At 40.4% G+C, this 6,000-nt stretch overlaps 1 pseudogene; it reads left to right on the top strand.

Annotated features, from left to right (window-relative positions):
• Positions 1-267: 267 nt before the first annotated feature.
• Positions 268-984, top strand: LOC114623652 (annotated as a pseudogene).
• Positions 985-6,000: the final 5,016 nt, after the last annotated feature.

Genomic DNA, 6,000 nt, shown 5'->3' with positions numbered 1-6,000 from the left:
ACTAGAAGGCTCCAGGGTTCCAGCTGTCCATAAGTATTTATTAGCATAACGCCAGCTATGAAGACCATTCTAAACACATTGCACGCCCATTCTGATTGGACAATATGTTGTCAGGCAGATAAACCATCCAATCATGTTCGAAACCTTTTTGTCCAATCATATATCAAGTTGGTTCATTACATAGCAGAACGGCATATGCATATTATGTTAATTGTTACCTCAGAAACCGCCGTTTTCTGACTTTTAGTCAAGTCGGTGCCTTCCACCATGGCATCTACCTTGGCTGCGACCGTTTTGGAGGAGTTATCTTCTGATACTTCTGAAGAACCTGTAAAAGTAAGAAAGCCTAAGAAAGTCAAGTCTAAGCGGGAAAAAGACCAGCCACAGAAAGAGAACCCGGAGAAGAAACCCAAGAAAGAGAAACCAGAGCAAGAGAAGCCGGAGGAGAAGCAGGAGAAGAAGAAGGAAGGAGGAAGGAGGGAGGAGGGAGGAGGGAGGAGGGAGAAAGAAGAAAAGAAGAAGAAAAGGACAAAGTAAGGCAGGAGCAGAAGAAACGGGAGAAAGAGAAGCAGGAGCAGAAGAAGCGAGAGAAAGAGAAGCAGGAGCAGAAGAAGCAAGAGAAAGAGAAACAGGAGCAGAAGAAGCGGGAGGTAGAAAAGCATCGCTCACTTCATCTTCTTCAGCTCCAAAGCATCAAGGAAGATGAGCATAGAATTGCCCGTCTACTTTCTAAAGGTACTGAAGAACATCCATGTGGGTCTCTCACTCTCGCAGCGATCTGTGAACATCCTGGATTCATTCGTGAAGGATATGTTTGAAAGAATTGCCTCCAAAGCAAGCTTCTTGGCCCGTCAAACAGGAAGCTCAACTATCAACTCCAGAGAGATCCAGACCGCTGTCCGTCTTCTGCTTCCTGGAGATCTCTGCAAGCAAGCGGTGGCTGAAGGCACCATGGCTTTGGTCCGGTACATCTCCAACAAGTAAGCAGCTTCGACTTTAAACCAAACAAAACCCAAAGGCCCAGAGCCACCACTTCTTGGTTCGAGTTTGACCTCCGGAAGCCTCCGGCCCGTTTTTCAGGCATTCCCTATTAACTTAAAAAAATAAAATGTTGTTTGTTAGACTAAATGTTGTCCCTGCTAGTTCATTTAGGGTTGCACTGGCAAAGGGATAGGTTTTTCTTAATTACGTCGTAGTTTGACAATTTTTTCCTTTTCGTTGAAAATATTTTTTTCTCATATCCTGATTATGGTTTTCCTTCCCTCGATGCCTCCCAGTTTTCCCTCACATCTCCTCCTGTCAGGATTCATCTGCTTTGTATCTCTCATTAGAAAACAGACAAGTTTCTAAGGGATAATAATATAATAAATTAATATAACATAAAATATAGTAACATAATATAGTATAATAAAATATAGTATAGTTATATTAATATAACATAATATAACATAACAAAATACAATATATAATATATATTAGTATAATATAAAACAAAAATTAACATCAGAATTGGCAGGAGAAACATAGAGAGCCCCAGTCATTCACACTCAAGAATCCCATAAAAACATTAAGCTTGAAGCCACAATATAGACACAAAGGACCAGGAGGGTAAAAAGAGAGAGAGAAAATATATATATATGTAGTGTATGTATGTATTTAAAATATAGATTTTTAAAAATTTTTAAATGAAGCCCTGATACAACATTGGAGACAAGGACCTCCAAAGATGCCATTGAGTTCATTTTCTCTTGGCCATCTACTGCTGGGCATGGGGCATACATTTAAGAGTAGTAGTTTGTTTTCCCAGTGAGACTCCCTTTGAGGAAACTAAATTTTCATTTATAAGTAGTTATAAATTGGAGATTACTTCTGGGTTAGAAATGGGGGGTGGGGCATGTGTCCACTTCTCCTTTCACCAATAGCCCCTCCCTCTCCCTAGAGCAGACCCATTGCAGGCAGGCCCTGTGCATGCCCATCTCTCCAAGTTTATATGTATATAAGTAACTGACTTAGAGGGCCTTGTTTTTATGGTGTCCTCCATCCCCTCTGTTTCTTACACTTTATACTGCCTCCTCTTCCACCAGGTTCCCTGATCCCTGGAGAGGGTGGATAGATGGACACATCCCATCTAAGCCTAAGTGTTCCGAGGCCTCTCACTCTCTGCATGATGTCTGACTATGAGTCTCTGTATTTGTTCCCATATGTTGCAGGAGGAAGCTTCACTGATGATGGCTGAGCTGGGTAATGATCTATGAGTACAGCAGAATGGTATTAGGAGTCATTTTTATTGTTGCATTTTTTTTCAAATAGTGGTATTTGGTTATTCCCTAGGTACATGGGCTATCTAATATTCTCAAGTTCTCGGTCACCCAAGCAGTGTTGGATATGGGTTCAACCTCATGAAGTAGGCCTTAAATTGAATAAGACACTGGTTGGTTACTCCCACAATGTTTTTTCTTTTCTTCATTAATCTATTTATTCACTTTACATCCTGATCACAGCCCTCCTACTCTCAGTTCTACATTCACATACCTCTCCTCCCACTGCCACCCTTCCTTTTTCTGAGAAGAAGGGAAATCCCATCTTGAGTACCACCTCATCCTGTGTATATCAAGTTGCAGCAGGACTAAGCATATCCATCCCCTCCCACTGAGGCCCAACTAGGCAGTCCTGCTAAGAGAAGGAGATCCAATGGCAAGGAACAGAGTCAGAGACAGCCCCTAAGATCAAAAACTCAAGTGACAGCAGATGCTAGCAAGCACATGGAGCAACGGAACACTCCTCCATTGCTGGTGGAATTGCAAATTCCTACAACCACATTGGAAATCAATTTGACTTTTTCTCAGAAAACTGGGAAGCTTAACATCCAGCTATACCACTTCTGGGTATATACTCAAAAGATGTTCCACTGTTCCACAAGAACACTTGTTCAATTATGTTCATAGCAGCTCTATTTGTAATAGCTAGAAACTGGAAACACACTAGATTTCCCTTCTCTGAGAAGTGGCAGGAACACCACCCCCCAACCCCCAGTACCAACCCACCCTTTATTTCCTGGAGAAAAAAATGTTAAAAATTAAGTTACATTAATAGAGTAATGTCTGTTTGGACTCTATGACTGATATGAACAAGTGAGACTAAACTCTAACTGCGGTAATTACTCTACCAGTTTTGGATCAGATGTAGTCTGGGCTTCTTAGCTGTGCCTCTTACTGAATCTATTACTGTATTGGATAAATGACTAACTATGCCTAAGCCTCAGCAATCTCCTCTAGAGAACAGGAGCCCACTTGTTAATGTGAGGTAAGGGCAGGAAGTATATTCTGCAACCAGTTAAATGAATAATGGATATCTCAACTCTCACTTCTGAGAGTTATGGGTAATGAGAAACAGTGGATTTAGACTGTTCCAAACAGCTGTGTGGGTGCACTTTTGGCTCCCTGGGCCCCATTTGTTTGCTTAGGACTGACAGCTGAGATAAGAAAGGATGACCTTTTCTCTCCTGAGTCGCGCTTTATGGTTTTATGTTAGAGAAGTTGCATAGATAAGCCTACTCTGAGTAATGATGGGTAGTTGCTAGGGTGTATTTGGAAAGTGTTTTGTTGCCTCACTAGCTATGAGCATTGCTGACTCAGGGCTTTGTGATAAGTAAGCCAGACCTCTTCATCCCCATGAAATTTCTTCTTCCCCCCTCTATCTTTCTATACAAAACTGTTTATCTTTCAAGCTTTGGCTCAAATCCTATGTGATCCTTTGTTAAAATATTCTGACCATTCCAGAAAACTGGGCATACTACAAATTCTTCTCCTATAGAGGAAGTAGCATTTCATGAAAGAGTGGAGATAGTGTGCAAGATGAAGTGTCTTCCTTGAGCCTCCAAGATACATGATTCTTCATGGCCTTCTTGAAATGCTGACTACTAAGAGTCACTCAGTAGGATCCCAGTTCTCCATTCAACTGTAATGTCACAAAGGATAAGAGTCACATCTCATCCTTCTTCATATTCTAAGATTCAATACTACAATAAATGGTAGGATGATCTTTTATTGGGCACTTTGTACTACACATCTGACACTCTGACACTTTATGCATATAGCATCTTCACTGGTAAGGGAGCAAAGATGAGCAAAAGCCTCCTCTGAGTCCAAGGAGAGTTTTGAAGGTAAAACGACCCATTAGAAGTACTGATTCCCTTTGGGAAAAAATGTTTATGCAGAGAAAAAAAGCAGCCCAAAACAAAATGCCAAAAATATGCAGAACAAAATCCCTCTCTTTCTCACAGTCAGATCCTAACTCAAACCTCAGCCAGTGATTTGTGATGTCTTACACAAATAATCAGAGCCTAACTCCTACTGACCACTGGCATCTCCTCTCAAATAGCCAGTCTCAGGGAAGGCTCAACCAAAGGGTGTTATAAAATTTATGAACTAAAAAGGTAGTGAGCTGGCCGTGGCTTACCTACTCAAATTGAACTATGCAAATGTCCCAGAAGACAAAGTCAGGTGGCTTTTTTAAAAAAATGTTTTAAATTTATTATTTGAACATATGTGCCTCTGACTCCCATTGTGACTCCTACCAAGTACCAAACTTACTGCATCTTCCTCCCAATTGTATATTCTATTTTTTTAAAAAATAATTCACTGAGTCAAATTAGTACTACCTATATGCACAGTTGTAGTACCATTCACTGGTGCATTGTCAGTCTATCAGGTGCACATTCCAAAGGAAAACTGACTATTCATCTGCCAGTAGCCAGCAACTACCAATAAATCCTCAGTTGGGGGTTGGGCCTCATGAGCCCTTCCCAGAATTGATGCTGGAACTTTTGATTGGTATGTTCTTGTGCAGGTATTGTAACGTTCCTTATATAAAAAGACTCTATTCCCTCTCAACAATGTCATTCCTTCATTCATTTTTCTCCCTCTCAGAATTTGCTGCTGTGTTTGTATCTACAGTGTTTATTCCTCATTAAAACCTTTTCATCAGTTGAAGTATGGTAAAGTCTTTTACTTCCACATCCTGAATCATTCTTCCTGATGCAATATTTTAGTGGTTCAGCAAGGAAATTCTCTCCTTGCCTCCTTTAGTCTGTTAAAAATCTCAATAGGTAAATAAAGGCCTCTGGTAAGTAAAGGCCTCTGGCTGGTACCACTCTCCAGTGAGGTATACATAAAGGCCTCTGGGCTGAGACTCATAACTTTTTGGCTACTATAACCATAGAGATACTAGCTACAGAGTTCCTTTCTATCCCTTCTACAATGGTAAGTGGATAAATTAGTTCCTTCAGGAGTCATTCTCATTTTATGTGACACAGGGACAGAGATAGTTTGTTCAAGGTTTATATACATGTGTGTATGTGTGTGTATGTGTATTATGATGATGATCTGCGTGTTATGCATACTTTCCTATGAGCTATTGGTTAAGGATGCCCCTTAAACAATATAATCTGTTGCAATTGATCTTTGATCTTGGTTCCCCACCATAACCAGATACTAGACTCAATTGCTAAAGATTCACTTACTTTCGATGCAAACATAGAGAAATTAACTTTAACTGGCTAAGAAAGTCTCCCCCTACTAGCTAGCTTACATATTATCAGAAAGTGCTATATAGGCTTCTGGGGAATAAAAATCTTTAATGGTCTTTTTATTCAGTGGTGAACCTTGCAAGTTGCGATACTGATCTGTCTGGCAAGAATACCACTGGTGCAGTATTGGCATGATGGTGATCTGAATAACCAACTACTTTCTGAGAGGGCATGAGGCCTGGTACACAGGAAAAATTTCTTACTGGTACTGTATATCTGATCAAAGACACATGACTTGTGAGCATATAGGCCTTAAGGGAATACCTGTTGTCATTTTGTTAAAAGGCCATGCTATCAAAATTCTGTTTATTTATTTTATGTGTATGAGTGTTTTACCTGCATGTATGTACATTCCTTGTTTGTGTAGAGAGATCAGAAGAGGCATGCAGTATGTGTACCACATGTGTAGTGTT

Source organism: Grammomys surdaster, unplaced genomic scaffold (genome assembly GCF_004785775.1).
Source record: "Grammomys surdaster isolate TR1022 unplaced genomic scaffold, NIH_TR_1.0 200, whole genome shotgun sequence".
Taxonomy (NCBI): Eukaryota; Metazoa; Chordata; class Mammalia; order Rodentia; family Muridae; genus Grammomys; species Grammomys surdaster.
The sequence above is the reverse complement of the archived record's forward strand: the minus strand, read 5'-3'. Positions and strand labels throughout refer to the sequence as shown.